Source organism: Tamandua tetradactyla, chromosome 9 (assembly GCF_023851605.1).
Source record: "Tamandua tetradactyla isolate mTamTet1 chromosome 9, mTamTet1.pri, whole genome shotgun sequence".
Classification (NCBI taxonomy): domain Eukaryota; kingdom Metazoa; phylum Chordata; class Mammalia; order Pilosa; family Myrmecophagidae; genus Tamandua; species Tamandua tetradactyla.
In genome coordinates, this window is record NC_135335.1 from 38,540,425 (window position 1) to 38,553,283 (window position 12,859).

Sequence of the window (12,859 nt, forward strand, 5' to 3'; positions counted from 1 at the left end):
TTCCTCACCCTTGGCCTCCCTCTCTCCCCACATCTGGACAATTGACCAGCCCCTGCCAGGGCAGCCTGGGAGGGTGCAGGGCCTCTCGCTGCTCAGTTCCTGGCTATTGGAGTGCTCCGTCTCTGCAGCAAGTCAACATTTCTGCCTCTGAGTTGGTGTGTGGCAGATGGCACAGCAGAACTGAGCCTCGGGGTTTATTTTTGACTCAAAAAGGACATCACGCAAGCGCGTGGCAAGCGCTGATGGGGGCAGTGGCTCTGAAACATGGGGTGGCGTCATCTAAAGGCCTCGGGAGCCTCACACATCCTGGGTCCAAATCCTGAATTTGTCACCTTTAACTGTGCAAAGTTGTTGGATACCTGATCTTAGCCTCAGGAGCCTCAGGCTTCCCATTTGTAAAATGGGGCAATAGGGTAAATCATCCATACCTGACCAATTTGATAAGCAGGTGGCTTCACGATGGGAGAGGACACAGGTGTGGTGGTGGGACTCTGGGGGCTGATTTGTATCTCTGCAGTGGGTAGGTGGCGGGAAAGGCAGAGCCTGGAACTGTCCAAAGCACAGCCCCTCCGTGTCTGTGTGTAAGGGTGGAATGGCCCCCGCTGTACGAAGAAGCTAGGGCTGGGGCAGAATCAGGCAGAGCCCCCAGCCCCAGCCTCTCTGCTGTTCCTCTCCTCCCAATGATGATGGGAGCTAGGCCGTACTGGACAGAGGGAAGGAGGAGCCCAGCTGGCTGAGGTGGGCGGAGGAGTGCACAGTGAGTGCTGGAGATGGAGGGCGGGAGGTAAGGTGGGGGTAGGGCTGGCGAGGGGTGCAAAGGGGGATTCAGGCTGATGGGCTGATCAGACACTAAAGCTTAGCTCCGTGAGGCAGTCAGGTAGTCACTGATGGGACAGGGCAGTGGACGCACTGAGCAGAAGCATGAGCACGTGAGCTGGCCTCTCCGTGCTAATACTGTCCTGTGCTAGGGTGTTTCCCACCTGCAGGGGAAATAGGAACGTTTAGTAAGAGAACCAAATTACCCTTAAGCTCGCCAATGCTGACATCCAGGGAACATTTGCATCTTTCAATATTGTCTTTTCTCTAGACTGTAAGCATAGTAACTTCCTTGTTTGGGTCATTAAAATTAAGATCCATCGGTGCACAGGTGGTTCAGTGGTGGAATGCTCGCCTTCCATGAGGGAGACCCAGGTTCGATTCCTGGACCATGCACCTAAAAAAAAAAAAAATTGAGATCCTATTTTATTGGCCTTCTCCACTCCGCAGTTTTCACTTAAGGTTATTAAGATATCTTCCTGGATCGTTAAAAAATTATTTTGACTCAAAATTAAACACTTTTGTGCATCAAAGAACTTCATCAAGAAAGTAGAAAGACAGCCTTCACAATGGGAGACAATATTTGGAAATGATATATCAGATAAAGGTCTAGTATCCAGAATTTATAAAGAGATTGTTCATCTCAACAACAAAAAGACAGCCAACCCAATTACAAAATGGGAAAAAGACTTGAACAGACACCTCTCAGAAGAGGAAATACGGATGGCCAAGAGGCACATGAAGAGATGCTCAATGTCCCTGGCCATTAGAGAAATGCAAATCAAAACCACAATGAGATATCATCTCACACCCACCAGAATGGCCATTATCAACAAAACAGAAAATGACAAGTGCTGGAGAGGATGCGGAGAAAGAGGCACACTTATCCACTGTTGGTGGGAATGTCAAAGGGTGCAACCACTGTGGAAGGCAGTTTGGCGGTTCCTCAAAAAGCTGAATATAGAACTGCCATACGACCCAGCAATACCATTGCTAGGTATCTACTCAAAGGACTTAAGGGCAGAGACACAAACGGACATTTGCACACCAATGTTTATAGCAGCATTATTTACAATTGCAAAGAGATGGAAACAGCCAAAATCTCCATCAACAGAAGAGTGGCTAAACAAACTGTGGTATATACATACGATGGAATATTATGCAGCTTTAAGACAAGATAAACTTATGAAGCATGTAATAACATGGATGGACCTAGAGAATATTATGCTGAGTGAATCCAGCCAAAAACTAAAGGACAAATACTGTATGGTCCCACTGATGTGAACGGACATTCGAGAATAAACTTGGAATATGTCATTGGTAACAGAGTTCAGCAGGAGTTAGAAACAGGGTAAGACAATGGGTAATTGAAGCTGAAGGGATACAGACTGTGCAACAGGACTAGATACAAAAACTCAAAAATGGACAGCACAATAATACCTAATTGTAAAATAATCATGTTAAAACACTGAATGAAGCTGCATCTGAGCTATAGGTTTTTGTTTTGTTTTGTGTTGTTTTGTTTTGATTTTACTATTATTACTTTTATTTTTTTCTCTATATTAACATTCTATATCTTTTTCGGTTATGTTGCTAGTTCTTCTAAACCAATGCAAATGTACTAAGAAATGATGATCATGCATCTATGTGATGATGTTAAGAATTAATGATTGCATGTGTAGAATGGTATGATCTCTAAATGTTGGGTTAATTTCTTTTTTTCCGTTAATTAAAAAAAAAAAAAAAGAGAAGGGATAGTTGGAGATGAAGGGATACAGACTGTACAACGGGACTGGATATAAAAACTCAGAAATGGACAGCACAATACTACCCAATTGTAATGCAATTATGTTAAAACACTGAATGAAGCTGCATGTGAGGTATAGGTTTTTTGTTTTTGTTTTTTTTGTTTTTTTTCTTTCTATTATTGTTTTAATTCTTATTCTGTTGTCTTTTTATTTCTTTTTCTAAATCGATGCAAATGTACTAAGAAATGATGAATATGCAACTATGTGATGTCATTAAGAATTACAGATTGTACATGTAGATTGGAATGATTTCTAATTGTTTTGTTAATTCTTTTTTTAATTAATAAAAAAAAAATTATTTTGAAACATGATTTCTGATAGCTGCATAATATTCTGTTTTATGGCTGCTAGGTCATTTACTTAACTAATCCCCTAGGGATTGGACATCTAAGTTGTGCCCAATTTAGTGCCATGATTAAAACAAACAATAAAAAAACCACTGTGATGGACATCTTTGGAGCTGAAGCGTTTGCATTTCCAATGGTTTCCATTAGAAGAGGCTTCTTGGAAGTGAAATTACTGAGTCAGAGAGCTTGCACATTTTTTCTTTGATTGTGCTTTTTAATATTATGTTCAAGGTATATAGAAGACATTATGTAACATCTATGTTAGTTTTATGATACAATGTATGTCAGAAACTCAAGAACTAGAACGTCCCCTATAAATTGCAAATTCCTGGGTGAGTGTCCCCAGCCTAAGCCCTGGTCTCTTCCCCAGAGGAAACAAGCATGCGTGCCTCCCCTTGCTTTTTAGAAAAACAGTTTTATCTCAAGTATGTGTATGTTTGCACCCACAGGATCTAGTTTCGCTTTTGTTCTAGTTCTTTAACATGCCATCTCACAGAATATAGTCTTCTGAGACTTTAGTCCTTTCACACACCGTTGTGTTTCTCAGGCTCATCCATGTGGTTGCTGGAGCTTTGACTCACACATTTTCATTGCTGTATAATATCCCCTGGCATGAATGTACTGCAGCCTGTTGATTCCTTCTCCTGTTGGTAGATATTTGCATGGCTTCTGAACTTCTGCTTTTATGAACAGTGTTGCCGGGACATTCTTGGCAATGGTGCCTTCCCTTAGAGAAGGAGCCCAGGAGGGAAAGCAGATCTGGGACAGGGGTGGAATCGAGAGCTGAACACTCACAAGTCTGAACTGAAGAGTTTGCCAGACAGGAGCTGATTTGGTTTCACAGGAGGACTGCAAAGGGTGACATCTCACGGGCGTGGCCGAGCTGGAGTGTGCCGTGATTCGAGATTAGCAGCCAAAGTCAGCGACGTGGGTCTTGGGAACATGAGTGGGACGCTGTCCGTGCCCACTTCAAGGAGGCAGGAGGACAGTTTGTGGACGGGATCCTGTAGGAGACTGTTCCGCCCACCCACCTCCCCCTCTCAGCCTCCAGGTCCCTCCGCTGCTCCATCACTTAAATCTGCGTTTCCCAAAGGGTTGGGCTGGTGCCTCCAACAGCACCTGGGAGGGTGTATGAAACAGCAGCCCGTCGCCTGCTGGGGACACCAGTTCCTTTCAGCCTTCCGGACCCCATCACGATACTAGAGTATCTACAGTTACCATCGCCCCCAAACCCCAAAACATTTACTAAACTCTATTTGAGCAAAGAAAGAGCAGACGTTGGGCTCAGAGCTTAGGGCAGGCAATCAACCCTCCTAAACTTAAGGACAGTCTTTTGTTTTCCCCGGATTTATTTGTTATGGTCTTATGTTTGTGGTGAGGGTCGCTGTTTTCCATTGGTGGTAGCGATAAGGAGTTTCTTTTTAAATTCTTACTAAAGTTTTTATAAAGTCAATTACTAAGGAAAAAGAAACCCTAGGTCACTAAAAGGAAAATGGTAATATTCATGACAGTCATATTCTATAATTGAGTTTTGGGAATTGCTGACCTAAATCAGCTATTGTCAAGGTTTTTGGCTCAAGGCCCTTTAATTCTCTTAAAAATTACTGAGGATCACCAAGAGCTTTTGCTTATGTGGCTTGTATCTCTCCATATTCATCTTGTTATAAATTAAAACTGAGATGCTTAAAAAAGACTTTTTCATTAATTCATTTTAAAATAACAATAATAAGCCCATGGTGGTAACATAAATAACTTATTTTATGAAAAATAACTATATTTTCCAAAACAAAAAAAAAGTTCAGTGAAAAGAGTAACATTGTTTTATATTTTTGCAAATCTCTTTAATGACTTAATTGAAGACAGCTGGGTTCTCATCTCCTTCTGCATTCAATCTGTTGCGATAGGATTTTTTTGGTTATCGTATATGAAGAAAATCCGGCCTTGCACAGATATGTCATTGAAAACTAGAGGAGTGTTTTAATCGCCTTTTGAGATAATTATGGATATTCTTCTTTGCTACAACACCCAAACTCAGCAAGTGGTAGCATCTTAAAAAATTAGTTGCAATGACGAATCTGAAGACGTATTAATGATCTTTTCTTACCATATATTAAAATCCATTTTTGTTGGTCTTATTCTTTAAATGGGTCTTTTATCCATGCATAATTCTATAACATCATGCATTGGTCACTTGGAAACTGTTGGCTCATTGAGTTTTGCAGATCTTCCAGTTTTTTGCACTTTTAATTATATAATATCAAAAATCGCATTTGTTATAGCATCACTGATCTCATCAGAAAAGTCTTTAAGTATACCGAGAATTTCTCATGATCATGGTGGTGCACACAAGTTTTCCAAACTTTCAGTTTTCACTTGAAAGCCCAAATTGTATCACTGGCAACAAATACTGTCAGTTGCTTTCCTTGAAGTGGTAGGCTCACTTCGTTCCTTTTTGAGAAAATGCCTGCCAGATACTCAAGTATGAATAACCATTGTTTGTCAGTCATTCTTTTATGTAAAGACGGTGTTCCGTGGAAGCAGAAGCTAATTCACCTTGTGACTCCTTCGCCCGAGTGCTTTTCCTCCAACAATGCAGCCGAGGCACTTCTATGCACTCCTCCCATTCCAAGTTTTCAAGGGTCAAGATTTAATAAAATTAATCATTTTTACTGCTTTGTCCAGAATGTTATTGAGTGAGCCTGGCACTTCTCACTGCAAGTGCTTGATGATGAAGAATACAATAGCTGCTGTAAATATGAGATTTTTATAAGAATTGACTCAACGTGACCGTGGGGATGGACAAGTCCAAATTCCGTAGGGCAGGCTGCAAACTGGGAACTCCAGTGAAGGTTTTCAACTGAATTCCCCAGGAACAGCTGGCTGGCTGAAGGAGATGTGGAAAGTCTCTCTTCTGACTGCCAAATCATCACTTCTCCCTTTAAGGCCTCCAACTGATTGGATGAGCCTTCTCTCGTTGTTCAAGGCAATGTCCTTTATTGACTGTAGATATAATCTACTAGTAGATGCAATCAGCTGACTGATCATTTAAGTCCATGAAATGTCCTCGTAGTAGCAGTCAGGCTAGTGCTTACTTGACCAAACAACTGGACACCATCACCTGGCCAAGTGGACGTCTGAACTTAACCATCACAACTGCTAATGTAGTTTAGTGCCACTGCCTTGACTCATGCTAAGGGGCCAGGAGTTTTGTTCACTATTTTAGTTTCCCAGCTGCTCAAACAAATACTATACAGTGGGTTGGCTTAAACAACGGAAGTTTATTTGCTCATAAATTTGAATATGAAAGAAATCTAAAGTTAAGGTGTCAACAAGGTGCTGTTTCTTCCCTAAAGATTGTAATGTACTGGGGCTGGCTGCCAGCAATCCCTGGTGCTTGTTTTCTGTCACAAGGCAATGCAAATGGAGACATCTTCTTTCTCTTCTGGGTTCCATTGACTTTTTCTTTCTTTGTCTAATTTCCTTTTCGTCTAAGGACTACAGCCATACTGAAGTACCACTCACCTTCATTCGGTTTGGGCACACCTTAACTAATAACATCTTCATAGGTCCCATTTACAAATGAGTTCACACACACAGGACCAGGGTGGGGACCTGCACATGCCTTTTGCAGGGGGGGGGAGGCATGATTCAATCACCAACATGCACCATTGCTTTTGCACTATCCACGCAAAGGTCAACACAGTGAAAATGGCAAATAATTCGCCTGCCATGCCAAAGACCTGGGTTCAATTCCTGGTGCCTGCCCATGCGAAAAAAAAAAAAAAATAGAAAATGGCTAATAACGTTTTAATGTTATTATGAAAACAGTTTTGACCTTTTGGACCCCCTGAAAGGCTCCTGGGATCCCTCGGGGATCTGTGAAAATCACTGACCTAGATAAAAAGACAAAGGACAGACAGTACAGAGCCCCAGAAATGACATCAGAATCCGAGTGTGCCACAAGACCTGGGTGTAGGGTGTCACCAGAGGCTGAGTGGGAAACTTAGACTTCTGCCCCTAACTAAAAGTAATGAGGATGTGCCCTCCCTTCCCTTGCTGGAACTGTATCAGGAGAAGCCAACTGAAAAGAAGGTTTGACTAAGATTCAGAGTCTCTGACATAATACATTAAATGTCCAGGTTTCAATTGAAATTCGTTTTTCATGCCAAGAACCAGAAGGACCTAAACAGAATGAAAGAGCATGATCAATAGATGCCAACACTAGATGAAAGAGTGAAAGAGATGTCAGAATTCTCTGACAAAGATTCTAAAGCAGCCATCACAAAAGTTCCTCAAGGAACAATTATGAACATTCTTGAAACAAATGAAAAAATAGAAAGTCTCTGCAAAGAAACAGCAGATTTAAAGAAGAACCAAATGGAAGTTTTAGAACCAAAAAATACAGTAACTGATATGGAAAACTTAATGGATGGGCTTAACACAGCATGAAGGTGACAGAGGAAAGAATCATTGAAGTGGATACAGGACAATAAAACTATCTTATCTGAACACCAGAGAGAAAATAGACTGAATAAAAGTGAACAGGGCCTCCAGGACTTGTGGGATTATAGCAAAATATCTAACATTTATGTCATTGAATTCCTGGAAAGAGAGGAGAAAAATAAGTGACATGAAAAAGTACTTGAAGAAATAAGGGCTTGAAAGTTCCCATATTTAGCATATGCATACACACACAACATAAACCTACAGATTCAGGAAGCTGAGAAAATCCCAAATAGGACAAACTCAAAGAAATCCACACCAAGATACGTAATAGTTAAACTTCTGAAAGCTAAAGACAAAAAAATATATATTGAAAATAGCAAGAGAAAAACCCTTAGCAATAGGAGGGGGACAATTCAAATGACAGAAAAATTTTCATCAGAAACCATGGAGACCAGAAGGAAGTGCCTCAACATTGTTAAGTGCTAAAATAATAGAATTCTGAGTCCACAATTCAATATCCAGTGAAAGTATTCTTCAGAATGAAGGAGAAATCAAGTCATTCTCAGATGAATGGAAACTAAGAGAATTTGTTGCCAGCAGATCTACCCTAAAAGAATGGCTAAAGGGACTTCTCCAAACAAAAAGGAAACATTAAAAAATGAGTCTTGAAATGTCAGGAAGGAAGAAAGAACATGGTTGGCAAAAATATGGCTAAATGCAGCAGACTTTCTTTCTCCCCATGAGTTTTCCAAATTATGTTTAATTGTGGAAGCAAAAATTATAACACTGTCTGAGGTTTCTAAATGTATTCTAGAGGAAATATTGAAGATAATTATATTATAAATGTGAGAGAGTAAAGGAACCTAAAAGGTGGTAAGATTTAATCACATTGGCAAAGTTATCACTAGACTGTGATGTTATGTATTTATACACTGTAATGCCTAGAGCAACCACTAAAAATGCTATACAAAGATATACTCAAAAACACTCTATATAAGTAAAAATCAAATGCTAAAAAGGATTCAAGAAACTCAAAGCAACTCAGGAAAAAAGAAAACAGTGAAATTAAAAATAAAGAGAACCTGCAGAAAACATAAAATAGAATGGCATATCAATAATTATATTAAATATAAATGGCCTAACTACACCAATTAAAAATAGAGATGGGCAAAGTGGATTTAAAAATATGACCTAACTAATCACTGTCTACAAGAAACTCACTTCACATATAATAATATGTTGAAAGTAAAAGGATAGAAAATATATCAGGCAAGCATTAATTAAAAGAAAGCAGAAAAAAAAAAGCAGGAATGAGGCAGTGCAACAGTGGCTCAGTGGCAGAATTCTCGACTGCTATGCCAGAGAGCCAGGTTTGATTCCCAGAGCCAGCCCATGCCAAAAAAAAGTAGAAATGACTATATTAATATCAGATAAACTTGACTTCTTCAGAATAAAGGGAATTACCCAAAGTGGGGATATTAGATAGTCATAAAAAGATCAGTCCACCAAGAAGACATAGCAGACCTAAATGTGTATGTGCCAAACAAAAGAATTGCAAAATCCATGAAACAAAAACTGATAAAACTAAAAAGAGTAATGGACAAATCCACAATTATGGTAGGAGACTTCAATACCCCTCTCTCAATAATAGGTTGAACAACTAGACAGAATATCATCAAAGATATTGAAAACTCATCACCATCAACCCATAGGCTTTAACTGACATTTGTAGAACACTCCTTCCAACAGCTCTAATACACATTCTTTCAAAGTAACCAGAGAGTTTATACCAAGATATACAATATCCTGGGCCATACAACAAACCTCAGCAAACTTTAAAGAATTGAAATCCTACTGTGTTCTTCAGCTACAATGTAATCAAACTAGAAATCAATAACAGGAAGATAACAGGAAAATCTCTAAAGCACTCGTGCTGCAGTGGGAGTAAAGCAGACAGAATCTCTGTCCTAATGCCACTGATCATCTTATGGGATGATCAGACAAGTCAACAGGCAGCTTCAGCTCAGCATGATGAGTGCAGAAGGGGCTGCAGGGACAGAGAAGTAAAATGGGGTGGGGGGTGGAGAGAGACATCTGGAAAGGCTTCCTGTAGGAAGCGGCCAGTGTGATCTATTTAAAATATGAGGCAGGTCATGTCCATCTTCTACATAAAACCCTCCTCTGACTTTGGAACTGAGAATAAAGTCATAAACTGAGCCTGCTGACCTCTGCAGCCTTAGTTCCTTACTACTTTCTCTCTTACTTCACTGCATTCCAGCCTCACTGGCCTCCAGGTAGTTTATCAAACTTACCATACTTCCACTGCCTGGCTTTTGCCCTCTCAGTGCCCTCTGCCTGGAACACATCTTGTTTCTTTTTTATCTTTATTCTATTTCCTCCTTTATTTTCTTCAGTCTGATGTTTTTGTCTCTTTTTTTTTCTAATTCTTATTCTAGTAACATATATGCAACCTAAAATGTCACCTTTTCACCACATTCAAATATATAATTCATTGGTGTTAATTACATCCACCATGTTGTGCTTCCATCACCATCATCCATTACCAAAACTTTCCAAAACCCCACACAGAAACTCTGTACCAATTAAGCCTTAACTGCTCATTCCCTACCCCATCCCACCCGCTGGTAAACTGTATTCTAGTTTTGGACTCTGTGAGTTTGCTTATTCTAATTATTTCATATAAGTGGATGCATAGAATATTTGTCCTTTTCTGTTTGGCTTATTTCATTTGACATGAATGTCTTCAAGCTCATCCAGTTATCAGTGGATCATTCCTTTTTTGGCTGAAGAATATTCCATAGTATGCATCTGCCACATTTTGTTTATCCATTCATCAGGTGATGGGCACTTGGGTTTCTTCCATCTTTTAGCAATTGGGAATAATTCCGCTATGAACATCAGTGTGCAAATGTCTGTTTGAGGCTTGCTTTCAATTCTGGGGATATATGCCTAGAAGTGGGATTGCCAGGTCATGTGGTAATTCTCTAACTTTGCTTTCTAGTTTCTGTTTAGATATCTTTTCACTTGTCTGTCTCCACTAAAATATACACTCCCTGAGTGCAAGAACTTTACTTACTTTGTGCCTGGCCATAATTCCCGACCTACTGTAGTACCTGGCACATGGTAGGTGTGCGGCAAATATCTGTGAAATGAGTGAGTGTGCACAATGACCCCAGTATAATCAATGGGCAACAGTTTCACCATGCCACTTAAAAATAAGACACAAAGAGGTGCAGCCATTCTGGAGAACAGTGTGGCAAGTTCTTTTTTTAAAAAAAAATAAACATGCAACCACCATATACCCCAACGATTGTACTCCTGGACATTTATCCCAGAGAAATGAAAATGTATGTTCCCACAAAAACACCTGTACATGAATGTTTATTGCAGTTTTCATCATAATAGCCAAAAACTGATAATGGCCCAGATGTCATTCAACAGATGAATGGCTAAACAAACTGTAGTACATTCCTGTGTTGGAAAACTACTCGGCAATGAAAAGGAATGCACTATTGCTATATGCAACAACCTGGATGGATCTCCAGAAAATTAATGCTGAGTGGAAAAAGCCAATCCCAAAAGGCTACATACTGCGTGGTCCCATTTATGTGGTATTATCAAAAGGATGATAGTGTAGAGATGGAGAACAGATGAGTGGTGCCGGGGGTAAGGCTGAGGATGAGGAGGCAATGGTTATGACTCTAAGGGGGTAGCAGGAGGAAGCCTTGTGGTGATAGCACAGTTGTGTATCTTGCACATTTTGTGTAACCACCACCACAATCAAGATAGCACAGTTGTGTATCTTGATTGTGGTGGTGGTTACACAAAATCATGCATGAGCTAAAATTACACAGAGCTACACATACACACATGAGGCCATGTAAAACTGATGAACTCTGAATACACTCTGTGGATTGTACTAATGCCAAAGACCTGGTTTTCAACAGCTGTGGAAGACGTTTACCATGGGGAAGGCTGAGAAGGATGCATGGGACCTCCTTGTACCTTTCTTTGCAACTTCCTGTGAATTTATAATTATTTCAGAAAAAAGAATGAAAAATAAATGAATAGATGGGTTACTAGATAATACATATCTAAACGGACCCCAGCAGAGAGCCCTGCAGCTCTCTAGTTGACTTTCGTTGCTGTTCATTGAACATTTCTAAGAGCCAGGCATCTCATGCACAATATAATTCATTTACTCCTCACAAAAGGCCCTGAAATATAGGTACTGTTATCTTTATCATGCAGTGGGGAGACAGAGGCTCAGAAAGATGAAGCCACTCATCCCAGGGCCTCTGTTTGGACAGAGATGGGCTCAGGGCCTGGGAAGCTGAAGTCCACCCAGGTACATCTTGATGGAGAAGGCAGGGGTTGGGTGCCTGTGGGGCTGCACCAGCTCCCAGGAGGTTGGTGAGGATATGGGGCATCCTTGCTTCTCCACCACCTCCATTTCCACCCACCCTGGCCCTAGCATCATGGAAGCACATAAGAGGCACGCAACCCACCATGGCCCCCTTCCCTACTCCCTCTTGAACTGGATTCATTTCTGGTCACCCACCCCTAACCAATGCCATCTCCCCTTTTCCAGAGCCAAACTTTGTCACCCAGTCCCCAGAGCCGGCGAGACGTGGGCCCCATTTTCCAAACCCTGATGCCTCTCGTTTAACCAGAAGACGTGGAGGGGTGAGTTGGAGACTGGAGCTTTGCTTGGGGACAGGGGCAAGTCTGGGGAAAGAGCATGGTGTGTGGGGCGCAAATGCTCATAAAGGGTCAACCGAGCAGGAAGGCAGCATTGGAGGCAGCTCCCTTCCCTCTGCCACCCTGGTGGGGGTACCTGTATTATTTACACAACACCGTGCCCATTTGGGAGAATTCCCCTGCTTCATTTTTGCATTTGAATAGGGAATATGGCCTAGAACGTGGAGAATGAAGCAGAGGGTTACCAGTCCCGGGGTCTATCCCAGCCCCTTGCTGGGCCAGGGAGCCCGGATGGAACAGGTACTGTCTCTGCCCTGAGAGGAAAGATTCATGCCCTCAAGAAAGTCCAATAACATCCCCTGACCTCTGGGCCAATTCCCAGGCTGCGTATGAGCCTCAGAGGCACAAGGCCAGGCAGGCTGGGGAGCCGGGCCCTGGAAAGATAGGCTTGCCGGGGCGTGTGCTACGTGCTGAGGGAGAGACCCGTGGCTGGGTGGCAGCAGGATGTGCATTGGTTATGAGCTTGGGTGCTGGACTCAGACCCAGCTTCCAATCCCAGGTCCGTGACAGACCAGCTCTGATCACAGGCAAAAAGCAGCCCCTCTGAGTCTCAATCCCTGCATCTATAAATTGGAGACAAATAGTGGCATCGCCCTCTTGGGAAAGCCAAGCAATGACAGTCCATGTGAAGTGCTTAGCCGAGCAGCTGAAATACACTAG

General features: G+C 41.6%; 1 protein-coding gene across 8 annotated transcripts in view; it reads left to right on the forward strand.

Annotated features, from left to right (window-relative positions):
• ATP2B2 (ATPase plasma membrane Ca2+ transporting 2) overlaps positions 1–12,859 on the forward strand; it is a 368,890-nt gene that overhangs the window by 150,394 nt on the left and 205,637 nt on the right. For 7 of the 8 annotated variants that reach the window (XR_013157774.1, XM_077116558.1, XM_077116561.1 and 4 more), the window contains exon 3: positions 12,030–12,124. The exons of the other annotated variant lie outside the window; for it this stretch is intronic. The gene's annotated coding sequence lies outside the window, so the exon portion shown is untranslated. The remainder of the gene's footprint in view (positions 1–12,029; positions 12,125–12,859) is intronic. 8 annotated transcript variants of the gene reach the window in all.